Raw genomic sequence first — 27,169 nt, 5'->3', positions numbered from 1 at the left:
TTCACTGCTTCGCTCCAGCATCCTCCCTGAGTGCAGGGCACTGGAACAGGCATGGCCTTGGAGAGATGTGGTATTTTTAGTGTGGAAGGTGGAGATAAAAGGCAAAAGATCCAGCATGGGTCAAGATCATGCAAGGGTTATCCCTTGCTTTCTGGGCTCCCACTTTTGCATAATCAGTTGTTGACACAGCCAAGAATATAACTGAAAAGGTCCCAACAGTGAATAAACCATGAAACGTGGACAGTGGAGCTGGGAGCTCTCAGGCTTAGGAACCACACTGGAGCAGGTCATGCTCTGAGCTTTAAGTTTATTCTCACCTCTGAGTCAGGATTAAGGTTGTTGGCTTGGTCCCACTCACAGGTAAATAAGAGCATCTGGTGTGAGGGCTCTGGATCTGCTGATGAGGGAAGCCATGTCCTAAAATATTACAGACTTACTGTTACAGTCAAAGAAAGTTCTGGCAAAATAAAGGTAGGCAGAAAGATCTGGGGCAAATGAAGTAGTATGAGATTCAATGAGACTTAACCTTAGAGAACTAAGTGAGCTGAGAGCTTGAGGATCCCCAAGTCAACAATCAAGGCAAGTCTGCAGGAGAGATATGATCCGGACTGGCATCCAAGGAAGGAGAACAGCACATGTCTGTGCCAAGGCCAAGGCTCCCACTTCCCAGACAAGTCAGGTACTTCTGTGTGTACTGGCACTGACAAAGACCCTTCAGATTCTTCACCTGCAAAAACTTCCAAGAATAGACAATAGAGTACAATCTCAGGGTATTTCCCCAACTTTCAGTAATGCCTCAATAGAGTATCCTTTGACCTCTATACAGTACCCAGAAAATAATCATGCTACCTCTCCCCCCCACACACACACACACAATGATACAGACAGACAGAGAGAAAGAGACAGGCAGACAGAGACTGAGAGGCAGGGAGAAAGAGCAAAGGAAAGAGAAACAGATGCAGAGACAGACAAAGCAGGAGTATCAGAGAGACAGACAGTGGATAAGGAAGTAAGTGACTAAATATGTCAATAATATCAAGTGCTTGGCAAGGTTATGGGCTCTCAGAGCCATACCGTCTGTGAAAACTAGGGTAATGTCTGGAAGCCTCATACATACCTTGTAGCACTGAATTGGGCCTACTCAAAGAAGCACACGGTAACAGAAGGAAAGGGCAGAGAGGCCGACCACTTGTTATCCTTTCTTGGAGGGAGGGGTTCCACACCTGGAAATGGACCTGGCAGAGGAAACAGAAAAAAGGATCAAATGAAGGCAGAGAAGTCTGCTGAGGAATCTTCATCTATGTCTGGAAGGCATTACTCGAGGACACGGTAGAGACATAGCAGTTATGAGCTGATGGCTGAGTGAAAACAGTGTCAGGTATAATGTGGGGAGAAACTGAGCTGGCAGAGAGAACACACTACAAGGCGTCAGCCTTGAGCCCAGGCAAAGTGAGAAGCTGAAGCCTCTAGTCATGAGTCTGAGAGTTTTCAATGTTGGGAGCTGTGGTGGCCACTGGATCAATTCATGGTCTTTAATCAGACTCTCAAGCAGTGCAGGAGAGGTGACCTGGAGGGAGAGTCTTCACAGAGGAGTCCTCTAGATGAAGTCCCCTGTGAGCATGTCTGTAGAGGACCTCTTTGATTACCTTAACTGACAATGGAAGGCACAACACTTTGGGTAGTGCCAATCCCTAGGCTTCTGTCCCAGACTGCATGACAGCAGAGAGCTCTAGATGAGCACAAGCAAGCAAGCCTCATGCAGGCCTTTCTTTCCCTCTGCTCTAGACTGTGGCTATGACATGGGTAGTCCCTTTGCACACGAGCCTTGGCTTCACATGGTCATGCAGTATAACCTGGAAGTGTCACGTCACTGTGATAGAAATGCAACTGAAGAGGGTTTATTTCAGATAATCGCACTGACTCCCAAACAGCCCAGGGCAACAGTAGAGATATCAATCTGTAGGTCCCAACTCATGCTCAGTGGAACATTGCCTCTCTCCCTCTGAGGGTCTCATCTCCAGTCATAATGTAAAAATGTCCTTCAGGGCATTCTGTCAAGGGTCAGAGGGACTTCTGTCAGTGTGTGCCAAGTGTCAGATTACAGCACAGGAATTTACAGTGACCCCGAGCACCTCCACTAATGACCTTCTGTGAAATACCAATCATATTGAGAGGCAAGCATGTGATACTCCCCTTGTTCTGTGTGCTACCATTTTCTCCCCAGAGCTTGATTCTGGACCGATTTCGTGGAGAGGCCTTGGAAATCCCTGTTTATTCTTTGCCTTAGAGCACTGGAAGCTCAGTTGGACAGGATCAGAGTTGCAAATGTCTGTGGTCTTCTCTTGGGGAGTACTCTGGAACACTGGATTAGCACAGACTTCAGGGCCGGTTAAGAAATATGCAGGGGGGCTGGAGAGACTGCTCAGTGGTTAAGAACACTGACTGCTCTTCCAGAAGTCCTGAGGTCAAATCTCAACCACTACATGGTGGCTCAACAACCATCTGTAATGAGATCTGATGCCCTCTTCTGGTGTGTCTGAAGCCCACTCCAGTACTTATTAGAATAAATAAATCTTTTTAAAAAGAGAGAAATCTTTAGGGACTTAAGTGCTCAAGCTTCCCGAGAAGCAGGAATTCTGTAATGGAAGGAAATATCTTCACCTTATTAGGAGATAGAATGAATGGGGGATGAGGGCAAACAAGGGCCAGCTCATGGATCCTATGTGAATGATTGTTATTTGGTCTTGGGGTACAGGGATTGAAGGCATCTGCTCAGGTCTTCTTTTGGGCAGACACCAAAAAGGCCTTGCTCTTGTGAATGGAGTTCCTGTGGAGAATCTGTATCATGTACACACTACATTAATGGCTTGACTGTTGTCTTACTGGGTAGGCATGCAGAACAAACGTGTAGGAATCTGGTCTCTCTCTTGTCTACAGATGCTGATGTCCATTCTTGGCAGACGCTCCACACTGATACAGCAAACAAGCAGCTCAGCACTGGGTGTTCTTCTCGACCGCAGGGAGATGCTGAGGTGGCCCATTAGAGCCTTGATCTTTGTCCCTCTGCCGGGCACCACACCATCACATTATATTCCACCTGGACATTTGTTCCTGTGAACAACAGCCTCACATATTCCTGCATACCTTGCTCAGGGAGGAGGGTTTTACTCTGTTTCCAGATCAGCATTGGTATTGAGATGTGATCCTCTGCAGTAATGACCACCTGCCCTCATCGTCAGAGAGCTATGTCCTTCCTGACCCCACATGCACCAGCTCCTGTAGGACGGAGGCGTCATCTGCAGAGGAGAAGCAGAGGAGGGAAGGCCTTAGATGCAAGGTGAGGGAACCCCAGGTACCATGGACAAGGGCAAGCCCACCTTTGCTGAGAACTTCCTACTGCATGAGATACCCCCGTGTAGATTACAACTCTGGTAAGAGCCAAAGCGCTCAGGAGGGAAGGACACTGGAGCAAGTGCAGAGACGGGAGAACTGATGGGCCATTGCCTTGTCCTGAATGACTAAAGCCTGCCCTTGAGACATGCAGTGGCCATCAAGAATAGCCAAGGCCATCGACTACTGGAGGTCAGCAAGTTGTGTGTCAGGAAGCTAATGGAACAGCACGTCCTTTAGGGCGGGGAGGGAAAGGGGTCACATGTGCCATTGGGCTTCGTCTCATGCTGACTCTGGGATAGGGAGAGTCCGGACCCTCTATGTCCTGTGCAAACTCAGGTTCCATAGGGAATCCATGACCATCCTCTGCAGATGAGGACAGCAGTCATGAGTCCCAGAAATGAAACCAATGGAGAACAGAATCGATGGGGCGGTAAGTGGCTGAGACACCTGATAGAGGACTGAGTGAAAATGTGACAGGGCACGAGGTCAGGCCAGCCATGTCCTGTTCCTACAGTGAGGAGAGCTCACACTCTGAAGTGTCTGACAGGCTGGAAAGTGTTTTCGTCTCCCCATCTGGATTGGATAATTTTCTGTCAATTTGGTAAACTTAAAGTCATTGGGGATGAAAATGTCTTGTTGAGAATATGCCCTTATCAGATTGTGAGTGTGTCTGTCCTACATTTCATTATTAGTGATTGACTGTGTTTAGTCCAGTTTGGGTGATAGCAGACATGGGAGTAGCTAGCCACTTTTGGAAGATAAATGGTGGGTTTTTGTCTTCAGAGCCATGGGGAAGCAATAGAGTCTTGACAGGCAAGCCCTGATGCTCTTGTGCAATCACTTGAAGCACCCAATGTTCTGAGGGGGAGATGAGATTTCCTTTTTGGTCTTCCTCAGGTGGGAAGGGCCGTTTCTCTTCTGATATGCTGCTGCAGACACATGGGGTAGCTACAGCTCCTGAATGGAGGGCACAGGCACTAAATTGGCTCTTCTTCTTGGGACAATGTGAAGCAATGGCAGGCATGGAAGCCCTTCTTGCCATCTTGTGTGCTGATAGTGTCAGGGCAAGAGGCCCATGCTCTCCTGAAGGCCAGATGTGGAGGATGCCAAAGTTGGGCTCACTGGCCCTTCTTTTTAGGGAAAGGCCAGTCATAGAGTGATGTGCCCTTCCGGGTTGCATAGGGCATGGAATCTCAGGCTCGGCTGAAGTGGTAAATCTATGCTCGGGCCCCTTGTGACCTTTTTTTTAAAACTAAAATAGGTATCTGTCTGTTCATTAAAATCCCCCCCCCCCCGGAGTTGGTTACATAACCCAGGGCCTTGCGCTTGCTAGGCAAGTGCTCTACCACTGAGCTAAATCCCCAACCCCATTAAAAATTTTAGCTGTGATTCCAAGATCTCGTTGGCCTAAAGCCCCATGCTTCAGAGCATGTTCTATTGCTTTAATCTGGATAGGCCGCTGTGTGGTATTAGCTTCACTTCCATGCCCCGTGGATATCTCTTAGTGTCCTCACTGGAGGGCCTCATCCCTGGGGGACTATGAGGACATGGTGAATTATGTCTTCAAGCTGCCCAGGAAAGTGAGCTGGACTGTCCCAGGTTCCCTTGGCAACCCTTTATCTAGGTCTGTCTGCTGCTTCCTCCAAAGGAGCCATACCTAGTGGTGAGGAAATGGACAAGGAAGTCCAGATGCACTCCTCTGCCTCCTCGCCAGCATATGGCTGCCCCATTATGCCCTCTGGGCCATTCAAGCTCTGTTCCCACTCTGCATTGCAGTAAGGTGCTGGGTTTGCACTCGATGTCCAGGACAAAGTTTGTTACATAATCCACATTACCTTCTGCATGTCCGAGGGAAAGCTGGGTCTCCTGCCTCGACGGACAATGTCAAGGCTGACACTGTCTGCCTGATTGTTTTCATTGCCTCTCCCTCCTCCTGCAGGCCATCCTCCACTGTCAGGTCAGAGAAGTGTCCTCCTGGGGCACACTCAGCAACAAGATGGACCCGACTTGCTGTTACTAGAGCCTGGGAGAGGCTGATGGTGTAGCATGGGGTAGTGACCAGCCCATACTTGTTGACACTTTCTTTGGGTCTGCTTCCTGTCTCTTTGAGAGGCGCCACATTTTGAAGGTAAATGGTGGGTGTTTGTCTTTAGAGCCCTTGTGTAGCCACAGAGTCTTGACAGGCAAGTCCTGATTCTCTTACACAGTCTCTTGAAGCACCCAATATTCTCCAGGGGTGGTGAGATTTCCTTATAAAGAGTCTCAGGTGGCCATGAGCATTTCCTCTTCTGATATCCAACTGCAGACGCACGGGGCAGCCACAGCTCCTAAATGGAGGGCACAGGCAGTAAATGCCTCTGTTCTTGGGACAACGTGAAGCAATGGCAGGCATGGAAGCGATTCTGCCTGAATGTTTTCTTTGCATCTCCCTCCTGAAGGGACCGTCATTCATGGTCAAAGAACTTGCCTACTGGGGCACACTCAGTAACTAGATGCACCCACTTTTATGTTTCTAGAATCTGCAAGAGGCTGATGATGTAGGATAGTGTAGTGACCAAGGTCAAGGTTGTGATGCGCCCTCCCATACTTGTCTACATTTTCCTTGGTTCTGCTTCCTGTCTCTTTCACAGGAGCCACATTTGGAAGATATATGGTGGGTTTTTGTCTTTGGTGTCCTCAGGATGCAACAGAATCTTCACAGGCAAGCCCTGATTCTCTTATGCAGTCTCTTGAGGCACCCAATATTCTGAGGGGTGGTGAGACTTCCTTGTTAGCTACTTCCTCAGGTGGCGTGGGCATTTCCTCTTCTGCTATGCTGTGCCAGACACATGGGGCAGCCACAGCTCCTGACTGGAGGGCATAGGCAGTAAATCAGCTCTTCCTTTGGGGAAAATGTAAAACAATGGCAGGCGGGGAGGCACTTCTTGCCATCTTGTGTCCTGACAGTGCTAGGGAAATGGCCCATTTACTCCTGAGGGCCAGATAAGGAGGAAGCCAAGTTTGAGCTCACTGGCCCTTCTCTGCTTGGAAGACCAGAGACAGAGGGATGTGCTGGTGATATGGGTGGCATAGGACATGGCATCACAGGCGTGGCTCAAGTGTTAGGTGTGTGTTTATGCCCCTCTTGTACCCATTCTTTGAAAGCAAATAAGTACCCATCATTCTGCCACATTATTGACAGGAATTAGAAGATCTCTTTGAAATTTAAAGCCATGCGTGGCAGCATGTGTATAATGTTGCAATCTGAATAAGTCACATTTGGAATATGTCTACCACGTTTACTGTCCTATGGCTGTCTCTCAATGACTTTCATGGAGGCCTCATTTCTGGAGGAAATGAGATGTTGTGATGTGGGTTTTCAGGTTGCTCAGAGGCATGAGCTGGACTGTCACAGGTCCTAGTGGCAATCTAAGTCCTTGATCTCTTCCCTGGTTGTTCTTCTGAAGGGACAGTACCCCGTGTGAGGACTGCACCCACGTGTCTCCGTGCCATCCTAAGGCCTACTAATGCCAGCTCTGGGTCCCACACTGCCATTTCAGTAAGGCCCAGGATTGTACTTGATGGCCATGCCAAAGTCTATCACCTTCACATGACCCTCTGCCACTCTGAGGAAAAGCTGGGGTTTCCTGTCTCGATGGACAAGGTCAAGGCTGTGGCATTACGTTATTGCCGATTCTATCCGCCTGACTATTCTCTTTGCCTCTTCATCTTGGGGTGGGCCGTCCTCCATTGTCAGGTCAGAGAAGTTTCCCCCTGGAGCACACTTAGTGAGTAGATGGACCTGCTTTGATGTTACTACAACCTGGATGAGGTAATGAAGTTAAAATGGTGTAGTGCACGACATCAGTGTTGTGATGCTCCATGCCATATTGTTTACCTTTTAATGGGTTCTGGGTCCTTCCTCTTTCAGAGGATCTACTTTCTTGTAAGATAGATGGGGGCTTTGTCTTTGGTGCCCTCCCTCCGGAAGCAACACAGCTTTAATAGGGAAGCTGTGATTCTCTAACACAGTGACTTGAAGCACCTAATCCTTAGAGGACATGATGAGATTGCCTTGTCAGAGAATTCTTCAGGTAGCACAGGCATTTCCTCTTCGATGTGCTGCTGCTGACACATGGGGCAGCCACAGCTCCTGAATGGAGGGCACAGGCAGGAAATTGGCTCTTCTTCTTGGGAGAATGTAAAGCAATGGCAGGCATGGAAGCCCTTCTTGCCATCTTGTGTCCTGATAGTGCCAGGGGAACAGGCCCAGGCTCTCCTGAGGGCCAGATGTGGAGATGGCCAAAGTTGGGCTCACTGTCCCTCCTCTTATTGGAAGAACAGAGATAGATGGATGAGCTGGTGATGGGGTGGCATAGGGCACACAAGCACAGGCTTGGATGAAGTAAAAGATCTGCGCTTAATCTCGTGTGTATGCTTCCTTTCACAATCAAATGTGTACCCATTGGTTCATTATACCTTTTTGCAGGGATTCCAAGAAATTGTTGACATTGAATGCCTTGTCTCTGAGCATGTCTATATTGTTTGATTCAGAATAAGGCACACTTGGGATATTTCCTTTACAGTTAACAACCCTTGGATGTCACTTAATGTCTTCAGTGGAGGGCCCTCATCTCTGGAGGAACTGGGAGAATATGGTGAATTAGGTTTTCAGGTTGTGGAGAGACATGAGCTTGGATGTCACAGGTCCCCATGGCAATTTTTTCCTCAATGTCTTTCTTGGTGCTTCTTCTGAAAGGGTACTACCCAGTGGTGATAGAGTAGCACACCCCAACTCACACATCTGCCTCTCGGCCATCATATGGCCACAAAACAACCCCCCTTTTCACACACTCTCGTTTCAGTAAGGTGTTGGTTGTACACTTGATGGCCATGGCAAAGTCTATTACCTTCACATGACCCTCTGCGTCTCTAAGGAAAAACTGGGGTTTCCTGTCTTGATGGACAATGTCAAGGTTGTGGCAGTGCTTTATGGCTGACACTGCCTGCCTGAATATTTTCTCTACCTCTACCTGTAGCAGGTCATCCCCCATTTTCAGGTCAACTTCTTTGGCACACTCAGTAACTAGATAGGCTCCACTCCCTTTGACTCAAAGAGGCTGATGCTGTCGTGACCAATGTCGAGAATGTGATGTGATATCCCATGCTTGTTTACACTTTTATTGGGTCTGGTTCCTGCCTCTTTCAGTGGAGGCTCTTTCTAAGTTGAGAAATATGGTGGGTCTGTTTCTGGAGTGCCCGGGAAGCAACAGTCATGACAGGCATGCGCGGATTCTCTTTCAGTCTCTTGAAGCACCCAAATTCTCAGTGGGTGATGAGATGTCCTTGTTCGAGGTTTCCTCAGGTGGTAGGGGATCTCCTCGTCCAATACACTGGTGTAGACACAAGGGAAAATGCAAAGCAGTAGCAGGCATGGAAGCCCTTCTTGCCACCCTGTGTGGGTTAGTGTCAGGGAAACAGGCCCATGCTCTCCTGAGGGCCAGATGTGCAGGAAGCCAAAGTTGGGCTCACTGCCCCTTCTCTTTATGGGAAGATCAGAGGTAGAGGGATGTGCTAGTGGATGGTTTGGTATGGATGGGGTGGCATAGGACAGAAAGTCACAGCCAGATGAAGAGGAAGATCTGGGCTCAAACCTCTTACATAACTTTTTGTTAAAGTAAAAAATGTACCCGTCCGTTCATTTTATTTTTCTGGCTGGGATTCCAGGACCTCATTGGCTTAAAATCCCATGTTTCAGAGCATGTTATATTGTTTCAATCTGGATACGTTGATTTCCAGTATTCAATTCACCTTCCTTTACCCATGGGTGCCTCTTAGCGTCTTCAATGGAAGGCCTCATGTCTGTGGGAACTATGAGGATATGGTGAATTAGGTTTTCAAGTTGCCAACAGAACTGAGATGGAATGTCAGTTTCCCGTGGCGATCTTTATCTGTTTCATGGTCCTTCTCTGAAGGATGATAACCAGTGGTGATGGTATAGAGTACCACACTCGGAGCGCACACATCTGCTTTCTTGCCATCCATCACATGGCTGCTGTAATACTCCCTATTGGGCATTAAAGCTCTTGGTCCCACATCTCAATTTCAGTAAGGTGCTTTGTCTGTTCTTGATGGCAAGGCCAATGTCTATTACCTTCACGTTACCCTCTGCGTCTCTGAGGAAAAGCTAGGGTTTTGAGTCTCCATGGAGAATGCCAAGGTGTGGCAGTACTTTATAGCTGACACCGTCTCCCTGAGTGTTTTCTTTGCCTCTTCTTCCTGCTGTGGATCATCCTCCATTCCAAGGTCAAAGCAGTGTCCTCCTGGAGCACACTCAGTAACTGGATGGACCTGCTCTGATATTACTAGAACCCGGAAGCGGCTGATGGTGTAGGATGGTGGAGTGAACAATATTGAGGTTGTGATGTACCGTCCCATTCCTGTTTACCCTTTCATTACATTCTGCATCCTGCCTCTTGCAGAGAAGTCACATTCTCAAAACATGATATGGTGGGTTTTTGTCTATGCAGTCCTGGGAAGCAACAGAGTCTGGAGAGGCCAGACCTGCTTCTCTTGCGCAGTCTCTTGAAGCACCTAACATTCAGAATGGGTGATGAGATTTTTTTTTTTTGTCAGAGTCTTCCTGAGGAGTCATGGACATTTCCTCTTCCAATGTGCTGCTGCAGACACATGAGGCAGCCACAGCTTCTGAATGGAGGGCACAGGCAGGCAGTGAATCAGCTCTTTTTTGGCATACTGTGAAGCAATGGCAGGCGGGGAGGCACTTCTTGGCATCTCGTGCCCTGACAGTGTCCGGGCAAAGGTCTGTGCACACCTGAGGGCCAGATGTGCAGAAGGCCAGATTTGGGCTCACTGCCCTTCTCTTTAGTGAAAGACCAGAAATGTGCTGGTGTTGTGTGAGGTGTAGGATATGGAATCACAGGCTCGGCTCAAGTGTTAGGTGTGTGTTCATGCCCCTCTTGTACCCATTCTTTTAAAGTCAAATATGTACCCTTCATTTTGCCACAATATTTTGCAGGGATTCCAAGATCTCGTTGAAATTTAAAGCCATGCATCAGAGCATGTCTATAGTCTCAATCCAGATAGGTCAGAGTTGAAATACTTCCTCCACATTTAATGTCTCATGGATGTCTCTTAATGTCTTCAATGGAGAACTTCACGTCTCTGGGGGAACTGGGATGATCTCATGTTTTTCAAGTTGCTCAGAGACATGAGTTGGAATGTCATAGGTCCCGCAATCTATTTCCATGATCTCTTTCCTGGTGCTTCCTGATGAGTAGGACCCACTGATGTCGGAATGGAGTAGCTGTCCAGACTGTTGTCCAGACTGTACATGTCTGCCTCCTTGCCATCACATGGTCCAATAAGGCAACTTCTGGGGCAGAAAAGCCCTTGGTCTCACACTGCTCTTGCAGGAAGCTGCTCGGTCTGCACTCCATGGCCCGGGGCAAATCTATAACATCCTTCACATTACCCTCCGCCTCTCTGAGGAAACTGGGGTTTCCTGTCTCCATGGACAATGTCAAGGCTGTGGCAGTACTTCATGGCTGACACTGTCTGCCTGAATGTTTTCTTTGCCTCTTCCTCCTACAGTGGACACCCTCCATTATCATGTTAAAGAAGTGTCCTCCTGGGGCACACTGAGCAACAAGATGGACCCGACTTGCTGTTACTAGAACCTGGGAGAGGCTGATGGTGTAGCATGGGGTAGTGACCACTGTCAAGGTTGTGATGCACCACCCCATACTTGTTGACACTTTTGTTGGGTCTGCTTCCTGCCTCTTTATGCTTTTTTTTTATTTAAACATTTCAACATGAATGAACACATTAACTTTTTTATTTTCATTTCAAATGTTATCCCCTTTCCCAGTTTCCCATCCATAATTCCCCTATCACATCCCCCCTCTCCTTGCTTCTATGAGGGTGTTCCTCCTCCCCAACCACCCACCCCTTCATGCCTCCCTGCCCTGACATTCCCCTACACTGGGGGCGGGGTCCAACCTTGGCAGGGCTGCCCTGTGGTGCCTAACAAGGCCCTGCTTGGCTACATATGCAACTGGAGCCATGGCTCTGTCCATTTGGGTAGTGGTTTAGTCCCTGGGAGGTCTGTTTGGTTGGTATTGTCGTTCTTATGGGGTTGCAAACCCCTTCAGCTCCTTCAAACCTTTTTGTAACTCCTCCAATGGGAACCCTGTTCTCTGTTCAGTGGTTGGCTTTGAGCATCCGCATCTTTTTGTCAGGCTCTGGCAAAGCCTCTCAGGTGACAGCTTTTATCAGGCTCCTTTCAGCATGCACTTCTTGGTATCAGCAATGCTGTGTGGGTTTGGTGGCTGTATGTATATGAGCTGGATCCCAGGGTGGGTAGGCTCTGAGTATCCATTCCTCTAGTCTCTGCTCCAAACTTTGTTTCCGTATCTCCTTTGTTTCCTTAAGAAGGACTGAAGCATCTGCACTTTGGTCGTCCTCCTTCTTGAGCTTCATGTGGTCTGTGGATTATATCCTGGGTAATTCGAGCTTTTGGGCTAATATCCAGAGATACAGGCATGTGCTGGTGAAAGGAGGGGCATAGTGCATGGAATCCAGGCTTGGCTGAAGTGGTAGATCCATGCTCAACCTCCTTGCATACCTGTTCTTTTAAAATCAAATATGCACCCATCATTCCGCCAATGTCTTTTTTTTTTTGGAGGGGTTCAACCATCTCATTGGCATTAGACAGCTTTCCTCAGAGCATGTCTACACTGTTGTAATATAGAGAGACCACAGTTGGGATATTTACTTCACCTTTCCTGACCCATGGGTGTCCCTCAGTGTCGTGAGTGCAGGGCCTCATCTCTCAAGACACTGTGAGGACCTGGATAATTAGGTTTCAATGTGCTCAGAGATACAACTTAGAATATGACAGGTCCCCTGGCAATCTTTTTCCTGATACCGTTCATGTGGCTTCCTCTGAACTGGTGGCACCCAGTGAGATAAAATAGAAAAGCAAGCACAGACCCCACACATCTGCCTTTATCCCACCATGTGGCCCCTCTAGTACAATCTCTGGGGTACCAAAGCCCTTGGTTCCTCACTGCCATTTAGGGGCGATGCTAGGTCTGAGCTTGGTGAAGCAGCCAAAGCATCAGCTTGGTTTTTCTGTCTGCATCTTGTATAATGTTTTGAAGTTTAGCGTCTCAAACAATGTCAAGTTTGGGGCAGTACTTTGTGGCTATCTGCCCAAAATTACCTTTGCCTCGCCCTCCTGCAGCAGGCCATCCTCCAATTATCAGGTCAAACAGGTTTCCTCCTGGAGCTCACTCTGTAGCTAGATAGACTTGTTTTGATGTTGTTACTAGAACCTTCAAGAGCCTGATGGAGTCAGCATGGTGAAGTGTCTGAGGTGTCATTTCTGACAGTGTTCTCCTGATGTGCTTCTTGGTTATCTCTACAGTTTTTATGGCCAGCACAGCTTGTGTTTGTCTTTGGCAGGCAAGATTGACAGTGCCAAATGTACCCTTGCCGATGGGAAGAGCACATGGACTCCCGAGTTGGTTCTGTGCAGAATTGCTGGCCACAAGGCTAGGGTTGCTTTGCTCTGGTGCATACCGCTGCTGAGGGACGACTGAAAGCTCCCACACTAGGTGCAGCTGATCTCACCCAACAACTAAACAGACAGCTGTGAGGGAATCCCACAGGTCGCCAACCACAGCTCTCTCTTCTGTAGGGACAGAACTACAGACAGCCCACAGCCTCCTATGGGGGACCCTCAATCTTCCATCACAGTAATGTCAGAGCAAGAAATGGAGCAAGTACAACACGGCATAAGCCACAGTGGCTGTCTCTACTTTGGGCCACTGGGACCTTTGCATTCTCTTGAAAATGAGATCAGCCTCTCCCAGTTCAGCGGTTCAGAGATGGATATTTACTTGTTTAAGAGGCAGCAGAGTGCTTCAGTGGCCTTTGTAGATAGATGTTGACCAGTACTCCATGCAAGCAGGGCCAGCTCTAACCTGCTGTTCAGGTAGGGTGCCGGTCACAATCTTTGGAGTTTTGCAGCTAGTGAGGGACATGGCCAGTTCTGTTACAGATGACCACAGGGCCAGCTCTCCTGCCTGCCACTGGTATCACGTGATGAATGAATGAAGAGGGAATCTCACCCTCACCTAGCAGACAAGAGGACCCTTGGGGCTTGTACACAACCCATACATCCAGGCCCAGCTCTACTGTGCTCCCAGGCAAGGTCTGGGGCCTGAACTCCAGAGTGCTGTAGCAAGTGAGTGTCAGGGGCAGCGCTCCTGCTCTGGTCACACCAGAGTCAAGTCTCAAGCTTGCTGTAGGTGGTAAGGCACAAGGACAGAGAAGGGTGTCCCTTTCTTTGTCCACACTACTGAATTGGCACCAAGTAGCAGTGCCAGCTCCCCCAAACTTGCTCTTCCGGAGAGCAACACACACCCTCCTCAGGCGGTGACTGTGATTTAGGTCAGTGTAGTCCCTGCTATGTCATGATGGGGAAAGCCAGTGGCAATGTTGTGCAGTGCCTCACATGCCCCCTAAGGTGTTTTCCTGGAGAGCATGCAAAACTCCAGACCTTGTATGAAAGATTGTCCTTGGTTTGGAGTCAGGTGGCCCATTGATGTTTCCAGCAGTTTGAGACCTGGTAACTAGGATAAGCCAGCTATACTGACAAGCTTTCTGCATTGAAGTGTGGCTTTCTTTTGTAAGAAAACCCTTAACTGCCCAGACACACACTGACTAAAGACTTGCTACTCTCGTCAGGGACCTCAGTAATCTTGTTTTGGTCTTCTCCCTCAGGGAAAACAAAACCTGTACCTGTCTTTTCGGCCCACTGAATAAAACTGATCTTTTTGTTCCCAGTTATGACTGCTTGGTTGGTGTCTTCTTTTAAACCAAACAGTGCAGTCCAAAAAAATATCTCCACCTTTCTCCTGACCTGTATTTAGCCTGACTGGACATCTAACACTTACCAGGATCATGAGGCCCTGGGCTGTTTCCCAAGCCTATTTTTTTAATTGATGAGAGTTGCTAGGGAATTTTGCTTTTGTTGTGTGGTCAAACCTCGGATCTTGGAAAAGAAACTTCAAAGATTTAAAGCTTTGATTATATGAATAGGTCCTTATTACTAGAGATTTCTCAAATAGTTTAAAATCACCATGACTGTGGGACAGAAAAAGAAGCAATAGATAAGAGAGATCCTAGAGGGGAAGCAAGAGACACCAGGAGAGGAAGGGGAAGGAGGACATCTGGTCCTATGTCGTGAGATTACAGAGGGGTCCATGTCCCGTGCTGTATTGGCCTTCCTCTGGGGCAACAGAAGTGGATGTACAAAACTCAAATACCCCAGCACTTCTCGTAGACTGGCACCATGTCCTATTCTTTTAACCGCAGCCCAGCTAACGTGCTGCCAGACACTAACCCAGGGGAGCCTCTTCCAGAGAGCAGAGCAGTTGTGGTCATCACAGTCCCTCAGCCTTGATGGGGGAACAAGAGGAGGTGACTGGGTGATGCTGCAGTGGATGCAGACGGGATGCCTAGCCATGAACCACCATGAGGGGAAGGTACGTTCTAGGTTCTTCCCCAGGCATGTCACGTGTAGCTCAGCTCATCCAGATGGGCACTGACGTTTGGCTTCAGCTTTTAGGTAACCATGGGACCTCTGAGTGGATTGTTGACTGCTGCAGGTGGAAGACGGAGACCCCATACTGTGTACCTGATATAACATGGGACCTGGAGGGGTCGTATGCTTCCACCCCTAGCTATATGCTCACTCGTACAAGACTGACCTCCTGTTATGTTTGTCAAGGGAAGGTGTGTGTTCATAAGAACAATGCTACGTGTCGCTTTTCCCAGGATCCCCCTTCTTTGTCAACTTGGCATTCTTTGAATTCTCCCAGCTCCTCAATCTACCAAGTCTCGGTGTAAGCCATGGATCCAGAGATTCCCTATAGCTTCCTAAATGATGTTTAATCCCAAGGCTTTGCAAAAAAGTCTGAGGCTCAAGACCTAGTCTTTTGAAGCCTTTTGCTGGGAGAACTAGATTTGTCTCCCCACATGTTCTAAATCCCAAGACAGCAAGGCACGGAGAGCAGGTGTTGACGGCACATTCCAAGTTCAAGGGAAGAGTGAGGCTGGGTCCACAGATCCCCTGTGCCTGTCGGCTGGGAACAGCTCTGTGGCGCACAGATTTGGTTCAGGAATCCCCGGGTGGTTCTTTGGTGAGAGTGCTGCAGTCACTCATAAGACCATCTCTACTGTCTGGAGTTATCACAGAGAAAGGAGCCTCCCTTGAGGAAATGCCTGCATGAGATCCAGCTGCAAGGTGTTTTCTCAGTTAGTAATAAAAATGTTGAAGGGCACATCGCAGCTGGTGCCATCCCTGGGCTGGTATTGTAAGGTTCTATAAGAAAGCAAGCTGAGCCAGTAAGGGGAAGGAAGTCAGCCATGCACCACTCCTCCATGGCCTCTGCATCAGCTTCTGCCTCCAGGTTCCTGCCCTGTGTCAATTCCTGTCTTGACTTCCTTTAGTGATGAACAGCCATGTGGAAGTGTAAGCTGAATAAACCCTTTCCTCCCCAACTTGCTTCTTGGTCGTGATGTTTTGTGCGGTAATAGAAACACTGGTAAGACACCATTTGATGGGGACTTTGCTCTACTCTGGACGGAATGTGAGTGAAGGGTTCAACTTCTCTGAGTACCTAGACCTGTAAGTCTTCTCTTCTCTGGTGGGGCTGGGGCCACTGGGCTATACCTCTAAAGCATGCCACAGGATAGGAAACCACATGGCCTGCTGGGGGTCTATAGGTTGTGGGTGGATTAGTTGAAATCCCTCTCCACCTGGCTGTGTAGACAGAGAAGTAGGAAGCCATGATTTGCTTAGTGTCCTGGTATCAGCCTGGGTTGGATCTCGGAGCTAAAACAATTTTTCCAAGTGGTACCTCCTCCGTTGTGAGATCCAGAAGGCCATAGAGTTGTAAAGGGATGGGACAGGGATTAGTGGTTGAGAATATATTGTCAGAAACGAAGAGGACAACTCATTCTCACCATCATGCCTGGTGCGGGTCGAGCTTTTTCTGGCTTCAGGAGGCTGTACCAGCAGCAGCTTTGTGCCTTTTCTGCCTTGTGGGGAGCCATTCTGCCTGCTTCTGTGAAAGCCTGCCTGTCAGGCGTAGTCCAGTCGGGTCAGGGTCTACTGGCAGATTGCCTGCTCTACTGACCACAGGAGGACAGGGTTTCCACTTGAAGTTCACGTCGAGGAGCTCAATGTTCTATTAGCCTTGGAGGAAGGAGGAGTGAGGGGGAGGGAGGCCTCCAGATGGGTACAGGTATTGAATGTACGTCAGCCACTGTCTCTGCTGGCTTGGGAGTTTCCTTCCCACCATACTCTAAAGCCTCTGAGAAGCTCAAGGCTGCAGCAGCACTGACTGGACAGCCCTCTCCACCTCGACCTCTGTCTCTCTGTCTTCTCATCCGTCTTTCCTATAATCCTCACCCCCCATCTGAAGACTACTCCACTTCCTACTGGCCTGACCCGTACACTGCAAGCCTGCCTGGTCATAGGCTCTCAGCATGACGTCACACTTTCAAGTCCTCTGTCACCAAGTCCGCTGTGTTTGTGGTGAAGTATCCCTTGCTTCGCAGTAGTTACCCCACCTCATCCCTCAACTCTTGTTTGAACCAGCTCTGACCACCAGGGCAGGAGGAAAGCATACGCTCTGCTGAGCCTTCTGTATCTTTCCAAAAAGGTTACCCTTCTTACCCTAATGGGCACTGTTCACAGGGGCTGAGGCCTGCAGTTGCCATTACCATTGTATGTCTCTCCTTTCTCAGTCCTACTAAAGCTAAATAAAGTGCACTGGGCTGGAGCACGTAAGGAAGTCACTTGCGCCATTAGTTCTGACACATGGTGGACACAGGTGATGGTCCACTGAGGACAGTTGTCCAGCCACTCTGCCCCATGGACACAAGAGTGTTAGACCTTTTCTTGCCCAGCAGCCTCTCTGGCCTGTTCCTGCTGAAGTAAGGAAGGCTGCAGCCTGCTTAGGGGGTCATGGTCCAAAATTAACATTATATATTTTGTTGCTGGATAGACAGTTGGTTCTTCTATTCAATTTTCGAGACATGATTGGTCAGAATTTTCAGTGAAAGATACTTAATCCATTTTGATTCCTTTGAATTCAGACAAGGAAAATGAGATCTGTATCTGCACTGAGGTCCCCATTGGGAGGGTCCCAATGTCAATCTAAGGGAAAACATTCTACCACGAGATGCCAGGATTTATATAGAAGGATATGTGTCTTTTGGGGGGATCATTTAGGAATGTCAGAATAAAGAGGGCATTTACCTATCAAAATTGGGAAGCACTCTTTTAATATGGGGCAGTTCTTCCCATAGGGATTTTCACCTCTCCTTAGTAGATGCCTCCATGGTAAGCCAAGCATAGTTAGACTCCAAGTGTCTAATCTCTACCTGTGGAAGACCCCACATGATTGTGAGAAGAGTAGTTGACATAGAACATTGTCACCAACTGCCTTCCTCCCTGTACGTTGGGCCTCTCTCTCCAGCCACCTTCCTCCCTGTACGTTGGGCATCTCTCATCACAACATCCCATCCTGCCTGCCTGCCTGTAAAAACCTTAACTGGAAACAAATTCTCTGTGAGGGGTCATGAAACAACCTCTCAGAATTGACCTCTCTCAAAGACCATACTAAGAGTCCGAGCAGGAGGAGACAGGAAACTTCTACTTCAGGGTAGAAACTTTCAGTTACTTAGAATGCCAGATAAGGGTTATCAAGTTGGATCTTGGAGGTATTTGTTCAGAGATAGACGTATCCCAAGCAATCTGTCCAATTCCTAGGTATCCTACCTGAAAATGAGGAAAGTTCATGTAAGAAAGCAAGAGGAATGGATGGGAAGCAAGGAATAAACTGTAAAGTCCTGTCAGGAGCCATTTAGGAAACACTAAGGCTAGCAGGTGGCCTTCCTGGAGGAGGCCTCACTCTCTGCTTGAACTAAGATGGCTGAGCTGTGAGATGCAAGGCCTCAAAGAGACTTCATCTCGGGATTGCTTTTGGCAAGTGCTGTGCCTTTCCTCTCATTATGGAATTAGTGTAATAATCCTTGGGCTTTAACCCACCCCATTGAGCAGATTTCCTGCAGATCAACCTAAAGATGACTTCATGAATCAATACTGTTCAGATGAATAATGATTTTATTGAATTCCTGATTTGATCTTAGGAAGAAAGTTTTAAGAGGTGGTTTTAGTTGGTTTCCTGGGGATACATAATCAAGAATAGAAATGTTCCAATTCCTAATTCATAATATTTAGTAAAGGCTGTATAATAAGAAATACAGTGAGCTTTCATACCCCAACCAAACAGACGACAAATAGACTTGGGAGAAATCTGTGATCCAGGAAAACCATTCTAGTTCATGTTGGCAGTGAAGCCCCTGGTGTGCAATATGGCGATGCAGGCCCCTGGGGAAGAGGTGCTTTGGGTTTATACAGCTCTTACGGGACAGAGCTGCTTGCAACTCCTTATCTACATCCTTCTGTCACTCCCATTCTGTGCAACATTTATCTATGAAAATGCTAGAGAACAGAAATAAAGATGGTGGGGTTGCACTGGGAAGCTTTGCTCCATCCATCCATCCCTCCATCCCTCTATCCCTCTATCCATCCATCCATCCTTCCATCCCTCCATCCCTCTAACCTTCCAACACTCCCTCCATCCATCCCTCCATCCTTCCATCCCTCCATCCCTCTATCCCTCTATCCATCCATCCATCCCTCCATCCCTCTAACCTTCCAACACTCCCTCCATCCATCCCTCCATCCTTCTATCACACCATCCCTCCCTACATCCAAAGGTATATGTCTGTCTGTTCATATGTACCTATGTAAGTATATGTGTATACATGCAAGCATGCATGAACACTTGTGGCATTGAGACTGATTGCTGGGCTAGAATGTATTTGTATCAATGTATATGTGTATGTGCAAATTTGCCTGTGTACAAAAATTTAAGTATTTTCCTTTCTTTCCTCTCTAGTTCACAAAGAGGTAACTAGGCAGACAAGGGCTCCTGGTTAACTGGCCAGAGAAGGGAGCACTAGCAATAAATCCTTTACCTTACTCCTACCCCACAGACCCAGGGCCCACTGTTAAGAAACAGGTGTTACTTTGCCTGAAGCCATAGGTTTCTGGCCCCAGAATAACAAAGAATCAAGGGGAGTAAATATTAATACTAAGCAACTTTTACTTTTGCAAAACCCAAGTTTTGCCTCCAACAATGTTCTGTCACCTCAGCTGACTTCTGGAGCGAACCAGTGCTCTCTGGTCAGCTTCTGGCAAAGTACGACCACACCGCAAATAGGATGCGGGTTGTTTTAACTTTGATTTGATCTGTCACCAACAGTAACTCAGAATGAAGTTTTTGGACGGTGACGCTGCAGATATTAAATAACCGCTGGCCATGCACACAGCTCACTGCTGCTGCCCTTTCAGAGCAGCAGCCATGGGCTCAATCTCCAACAGACAGGTGTTGGGTCTTAAGGAGTAGCATTAGGTAGAGATGAAAAGTATGCTTTAACACACGCGTGTAGAGCTCTGCTATGGTCAGGCTCACCTGGGTACAACAGAGAATGAGCAGGACTAAAGAGGAGAGTTCCTGGAGTTATGCACATGGAGGTGAAGGATGTCACTGTCTGGGAAAACCAGGAACCCAGGCTGCAGGCACACGGGGAAACCCTGTACATGAGCACTGCAAGCTAGGCTGGATTTCAGGGCAGTACAGGAACCTCACCATGGACAGACCGTGGGCTCTCACCCTACAGGAATGACCATGGAGCCACAGTCTTGACAGTGTGTTACATTTTGTTAACCCAAACTTTGAACAGCATCCACATCCTTTTAGTTTCAGCTCCCACTACCAAGGAAAATTCCTCTTACACTTCCTTATCCAAGTGAGAGCCTGATTAATATCGCCTCTCCCTGTAAAAGATCTCTGGTCACCTAAGGCCTGGTGAGATACCAGGCTGCACCTTGGGCCTGGCAGCTGCTCTTCCCTCCTTGGGAGTGGAGAGAGCCCAAGCTGCTCCTGTCTTCAGTGTCAGCATGGTTTTAGCATTCCTGAACCTGTAGTTGTCTACACTGACACACGTGCAGTCAAAGAGAAAGACCTCCTCAATCCCAGGAAGACAGGGTTTGGAGCCATGCTGTGTGCACTGAGAAATTGAAAAGTCTGCATGAGAGCTGGACAGAGAGGTTGCTTTTCCTCAGAAATGGGGACACAGGGCAGGTCTGTAACGTTGTATTACTAGTTTCACACAACATTACAACCACGGTTTTAGTAAAAACCTCAAATCAGCTATAATTTATACATTAACAGGGATGGGAGCAAGTAAAGTGGGTTGAAACTAAGGAATGAACCTAACACACCACCCCATCTCTCTCCCCCCGGCTCCACATTCTCTCTCTCATCCTCCCTGTCCTCCCCATCCTCCCTCCTCCCAAACCGTTAGCTCTGGGGCTTCCTGTGTCAGGCTCACGGCTCTCCCACCCACTATGAAGAAAGCCTCCATGTTAGTGCACTTCAGAAGGTCCCTCTGACAGAAGCGCTCCATGATTTTCAAATCAGACTGTGCTTATCTGTTCCTTTGTCTACTAAACTGCCTCAGCTTCACACGTGAGGCCAACAGCACTCTGGAGAAAGCTTGCCTGACCCACTGTTAATATTGGGCTGTCCTTACTGAGCATCCTCACCTTGTCCTCCCCACCTTCATCCTCCCAGGCCTCACTCAGTGTAATCAGGATCTGGGGCAGGACGGGTCTAGAGGACAATTTCCAAGTTGCGGATCAAAAGTTCTTATCAATAAACCTGTGTCTTCCCACACAAAAGAGTTACCTGTGCACTAAGCCGCATTCCTTTGAAGACACGAGCAAGTATCTGTGTCATCCAGATGTGGTTTAAGCAACAGACCGCAGAATTATTCTACCCAAGTCAAGCATACTCAACCAGTGGGTTCACGGGAGCTTTATAGTCAGGTATGCATGTGGAGTCAGTTAGAAGGAGGGGCCACCCTTGGACAAATGATCTCCAAATGCCTGACCCAGCGCGGTCTTCATCTTAGAAAAGCTGCATTTCTGAAGCTGCGTATGAATGGGCATCAGGCCATACTTGTCCTTGTTGAGGGTCCTAAGTACCCCAAATGGGGAGGACCATGGAATGGCTCTCCCTTAAATAACCTTTATAGCAGTCCCAAATGTTACTACTCAACAGCAAAGACCATTAAATATCTAATGGCTTTGACTTCTCAATGAGGAAATGTCAGCGCGTTTGATCCTCTAAAGCAATAGCTACTAAGGTCTGCGTCTTCCTTCCTTTTGCTGTAGTAAGACACCATGACCAAGACAGCAGACTTAGAAAAGTGAATTGTAATTCAGACTCATAGACCGAGAGTCTACTGTGGTACAACAACGCCATTGTGAGAGGAACAGCTGAGAGCTCACTTGGTCTGCATGTGGGAGGCAGAGAGGGAATGAGTCATTGGGAATGGCCTGGGCTTTTGAAACCTTCAAACCCAGCACCAGGAACACAGCTCTTCTCAAGGCCCCACTGCCCAACCCTTCCCAAACAGTTGTACCAGCTAGGAACATGTATTGACTCCCAGGAGCCTATGGAGACCAACTTCATTCAAACCCCTACATAGGTCCATAACATGATCACTAGGAAGAAAAAGGCCCTCAAGTCTAATATCACCACAGCCACTGTGCCCATATGGTGAGGGGGCGACCTCCACTTGATGTTCACATGGAGCATCGATATGTGTGTGTCTGGTTTGCAGTTTTGTATTCAAGGGAGCTGTGTTTTTTGTTTCTTTTGGGGCAACCAAAGGACTCCTATGTACCTGCTTTGGATTCATTTCTAGTCCAGCTGTTGGAAAGGGAAAGAAAACTGCTATGTCTGCTTCCTCAGGTCACCTTGTTATTCTTTCCCAAGTCAGCATTCTCGGTGACTTTTATCCAGTGCAGAACCTGCAACACCGGCCAGGTCAACTGGAGCCTCAATACTGCCCCTTAATACTGCCCAACTGTGGAGGCCAACAGGCTGGGGCCTGGGCACAGACTATGGAGACATTAGGACTTAACTCTGGGAAGAATCCAAACTTGGCTCATTCCCTCCCACTTCCCTCAAATCCCGGGGGTTAGGGGTCTCCACGCCGTCTCCTAAGATCCCAGGGGCAAAGGAAGCCTGCAGTTGCTCTGAACATCTTAGGATATCGCTTCAGGCCGACCATCACCCTGCTGTGTAGAGTGTCTGAGACAATTCCTCCTGCCCACCTGAAACTTTGTTCCCTTAGGCTTCAGGCCTGCTTCCCATCTCCTGCCTTCCCTGTGCCTGGCTCCTGGGGGTGGTCACTGTGTTCGCCACATTTGGAGGTTGAACTGTCAGAAATGCCATGAGGAAACCTTGTGGGGGGAAGTGCACACATTTAATCCCAGCACCCGGGAGGCAGAGGCAGGTGGATCTCTGAGTTCACTGCTAGCCTTGTCTTATTGAGGGAGTTCGAGGATACCAGGGTTACACAGAGGTCTTGAGTCCACCCCGCCCCAAAGTGAGAAATGTCATGTAGAGATAAAGGCAGAGTATCTGAATACCTCATCTCGGGCTCTGGGCTAGTTAATGTAAGTTAAACAACAGTTTGTGGCAGTTAGGGTTTGCCCATCCCCCAGAGTGCTATCCACCAATCCCCTTTCTGCAAGGGGGCGGGCCTATCAGCCTCCCTTCCTTCTTCATTCTCTGTCCTGGAACATCCACTGCCTGATGAGGACCAGTGTACAAAATACAAGTGTGTCGTAGGCTACTTTGCATCGATGTGGCAGACACTATGACCAAAAGCAACACAGGGCACACAAGCTTTATGAGGCTCATGTGTCCTGATCCTTGGCCGTCTTTGATGAGAAGTCAAGGCAGGAACTCCATCAGGGCAGGAACCTGGAGGCAGGAAGTGAAAGAGAGCCTTCAGAGGAGGGCTGCTGACTGTCTTGCTAACCTGACTGTCCTTCTCAGGACATGCTGCCCAGTAGTGGCGGATCCTCCAGAGGGCTATGATCCTCCCATACCTGTCACTGAGGAAGACACCACATCATTCCTGTAGGCTATGTGATGCAGGCATTCTCTCAATCACACTTCCCTCCTTTCAGATGTCTCCTGCTTGTGTTGTTGACAAATGGACCAGCACAGGGTCAATGGTCACCATACAAATGGAAAGAGCAGGACTAGGACCAGGTGACATGTCACCAGAGGTGGGAACTCAGGTAGAATGTCTTAAGTTTCAGAAGCAGCTGGCTGTCCCTTGTAGCTCTCAGGACCTATTTGAGGCAGACGTGAGGGCCTGGTGGATTGCACTGGAACTCAGTGCTCACTAGGTGGAGTGGATGTGTGTGGCACAGCCTGAGAGAAGCTATGACTCTGACCTGCCTGCTACAGAGAGCCCTAGGCAGAGAGAGGCCCTGACTGCTCCTCACTCCTGTCAGTGAAATGGTCCCTAACCTGCAGGGACCAGGAGAAAGTTGAATGGGTGAGGTCCTGTTGCAGTCTATTTTGACATGCACTTGGCTTAACTAGGACTCAGAGACCGGGTGTCTCATCCTAAATTGGGAAGGACGTTCCTCTTACGTGCCGGGTGAAGAGCACAGCTTTGCTCTGGAGTCCAGTCATGAGTGTGGCTGAATGACTGATCAGTGCGTGCAAGTTCTAGCCAGTGTGGTTTCTCCCCCTGATGTTTACAGCCTGACACTGATCATGGACAGACACCTCCCACCCAGGCTAGCTAACCCCTCCTCCCGTGCTGTACCAATTAAACAGCCTGAGATTCCTGGCAGCCACAGGCACACTTAGAGTTCCCAGCTGTTCCCAGCTTCACTTTCAATGTGACTTTCCTTCATTTCCTCAGCAGCTCAGGAGAGCAGCCTGAGTCAGGTGACCCTATGGACATACCCTTAGGAACCTATACCCTCTCCCTAACCCCTCAGAGGGCTGACTGGTTGTTTTGTTTTGAGACAGGGATTCTCTGTGTAGTCCTGGCTGTCTTGGAACTCCCTCTGTAGACCAGGCTGCCCTCAAACTCTGAGTTTCACCTGCCTCTGCTTCCTGACTGCTGGACCTAAGCTAAGGCCTGTACCAGCCGCACCGCCCAAGCTGCTGTGTTCTTAAGGGCAAGCCATTGACTTTGTAGGATTCCAGGAAGCCAGAGAAGGGAAACAGATGAACTGGCAGCTCTCCTGCTAGTCAGAACTCCCCGCACCGGGCTTAGCAGTCCAGATGCAATCCATGGAGCAGGCTGCAGAGTTGAGACACCCAATTATACCCACAGGACCCAGGTCCTAGTTTGATTACTGTTCGATTTCCCACATTTAATGAAATGCTCTACTTATTTCTATAATTAATGAATGTATTTCTTAGCAAATACAATTTCAACTTTATTTCCAAAAAATTAAAACTTTAACTTTATTTATACGGCTGTTTGACGCTTTGTGAAATGCTTAGAAGTGTTTTGCCAAGTCACAAACAATATCTTCAAACTTAACTAAGTACACACTGGGCTCGGCTTCAGCCTGGTTTATGACCACGCCAATTCTCTTGGAGGCATCGTCTTTGGTGTATCCCACATGTTTGCCTATCAGGGCATCCATAAGCTCAAGGTTGATGTCTAAAAGAGGCAGCTTTCTGCACCCTGCCAAAATACAGAGGTCGCCCTCTATATAGTCTTCTAGAAGCTGGTACATGTACAGCACAGGATCTTTCTCATATGTTATATAAAAGCTGGCATCCAAGATAGGAGTTTGGCCCAGGACCATGCCCCTGCAATCACCCTCATCGCCATGCTCACCCTCAAATACATGTTCCACTGCTTTGCCAATGATGGCATCAAGAAGGCTGGTGTCAGTGACTTGGGATGATGCTACCCTGTCAGAAGGAATTTTAAGGCACAGTACCCTCTTGTCTTTGTTAAATTCTAGTCCACAGACACGGTCAATGCCATCGCATTTCAGCAGGTGGAGAGAGGTCTTTACAGCCACCTGATCCAGCACAGTTCCTTTCCACTGTGTGATGGGCTCATGTCCCTCCTTCTGCCCGAGAGAAATTCTACAGCCCATGATGTTCCTTCGGGTCGGGGTTGGAGAAACTTTTCCTCTCCCTGACCAGCTCTCTTCTTGGCCAACTTTGCGCTTCCCATGTTCTGTTATGCAGCTTTGCTGGTGTGCTGCCCTTCTGCTTCCTGGGTCCTGGAGGGTTCCAAGGTTCTTCCTAGCTTGTACTGTCTTCCTGCCTCGGGGGATAGAGGCTGTCGGAGGGGGCTCTAGATATCTCTGCTAAAAGCCGGAGGCGAGGGCGTCCAACCTAAGGAGTGCTCCACACAGAGCTGAGAAGGAGGATTAACGATTTTATTAAACTTTTTGTCCCATACAACTCAGGGATTTGTAGAGTACAACTTGGGAACTTTTTAATATATGCTAAGAATTCAACAGCCATTGGTATGATTATCTCACGCATTGCAAACATGATTCCAGGAGATTTTCAAAACTTGTAGCTGTGCCTGAAGGAACTCTCATCCCCCACACCGGTCACCTTTCCCTGTCTAACACACCACCCCTTCATGAGCACTAGCATGTCTGATCAGTATGAATTTGATTATAGCTTTCACTCTTTAATTACCTTTGCTTGTGTGGCTGTGGTTCTGTGTACATGTGTGTGCACAGGTGCATTTCTTCATGTGTGTATGTGCGTTGGTGTGCTGGGCACGCACAGTAAGGGTCAGGGTTAGAGGGAAGTGTTGATGGTGAGCTCTCTCCTTCCACCCTGCTGCTCTACAGTCCCCATTGATATTGTTGGGTCATATATTAGCCTGGCTGGCCTTGGAGATTTCAGTCAGTTCTGTTGTCTCTGCCTCAGGCTTTGCCGTGTTTGCATATTTTACTTTACATTGTTTGCTACTCAGTAAGCCTTTTATTTTTGAGGAATCTTGGGATGTTGTATGGTCTTTAGGCTAACACACCTACCCTCATTATATCCTTGCTCTCGTTTAGCCCTGGTTTCTTTTTTTTTTTAATTATGTTGTATTTTAGGTTTCTTCTTGAAAACCAATTGAACGAAATGTGCTCCTTGTGTTTGCGTGTGTGCATGGAAGTTTGTGTGTACCTATGCATGGATTACACCATAGTTCCATCCTCTTCCCAGTGGCCTGTTCACTTTCCTGAACCTCATAATGGGTTTCCTTCCAAGCCCAGCTATTTCCTCACTGCGATGTTGTGTCATACACATTACATTCGGTGCCTCCTCTTCTCGCCCACAATACCTGTGTTCCCCTCTCAGCACTGGTCCACTCTTACGTTTCCTGTTTTAAGACTGAAACACAAAGGCACACAAACAGTTGAGCAAGACACTCTCAGGCATTCACACACACACACACACACACACACACACACACACACATTTCTGTTCCTGAGACTGGCTTATTTCACTTAGCATCTTGATCTCCATGTCGACACATGTCCTGCTTATCTCAATTTCCTTCACATGTAATGATGCGTCAGTGTTGCTGATTTCTCATCCCCTCCCACATGTTTGTGCTCATCCTGTCGGTTCCCTTCTGAGCCATAGTGAACAGGGCAACCATGAGCCTGGATGTCTGAGGATCCCTGCCTTACATTGACGGATCAGACAGCAGTCCCCTTTTCCTTGTTCTGAGGAACTTTCATGCTGGCATCCAGGGTCAC

The 27,169-nt window shown here is 48.2% G+C and overlaps 1 protein-coding gene and 1 long non-coding RNA gene across 4 annotated transcripts in view; one reads left to right on the top strand and one right to left on the bottom strand.

The window, feature by feature from the left end:
• Smokl6 (sperm motility kinase like 6) overlaps positions 1-27,169 on the top strand; it is a 111,203-nt gene that overhangs the window by 50,006 nt on the left and 34,028 nt on the right. The gene's annotated exons all lie outside the window — the stretch shown is intronic.
• Positions 1-27,169, bottom strand: part of LOC102554696 (uncharacterized) — a 121,316-nt gene that overhangs the window by 84,085 nt on the left and 10,062 nt on the right. The window contains exons 3-5 of the long non-coding RNA XR_010055076.1: positions 1,118-25,815; positions 527-736; positions 318-417 (exon numbers count right to left, since the gene is read on the bottom strand). This is a non-coding gene — a long non-coding RNA (uncharacterized LOC102554696). The remainder of the gene's footprint in view (positions 1-317; positions 418-526; positions 737-1,117; positions 25,816-27,169) is intronic.

Source organism: Rattus norvegicus, chromosome 9, assembly GCF_036323735.1.
Source record: "Rattus norvegicus strain BN/NHsdMcwi chromosome 9, GRCr8, whole genome shotgun sequence".
NCBI classification, from domain to species: domain Eukaryota; kingdom Metazoa; phylum Chordata; class Mammalia; order Rodentia; family Muridae; genus Rattus; species Rattus norvegicus.
Note: the sequence above shows the minus strand (reverse complement) of the source record. Positions and strands in the feature narration are given on the sequence as shown.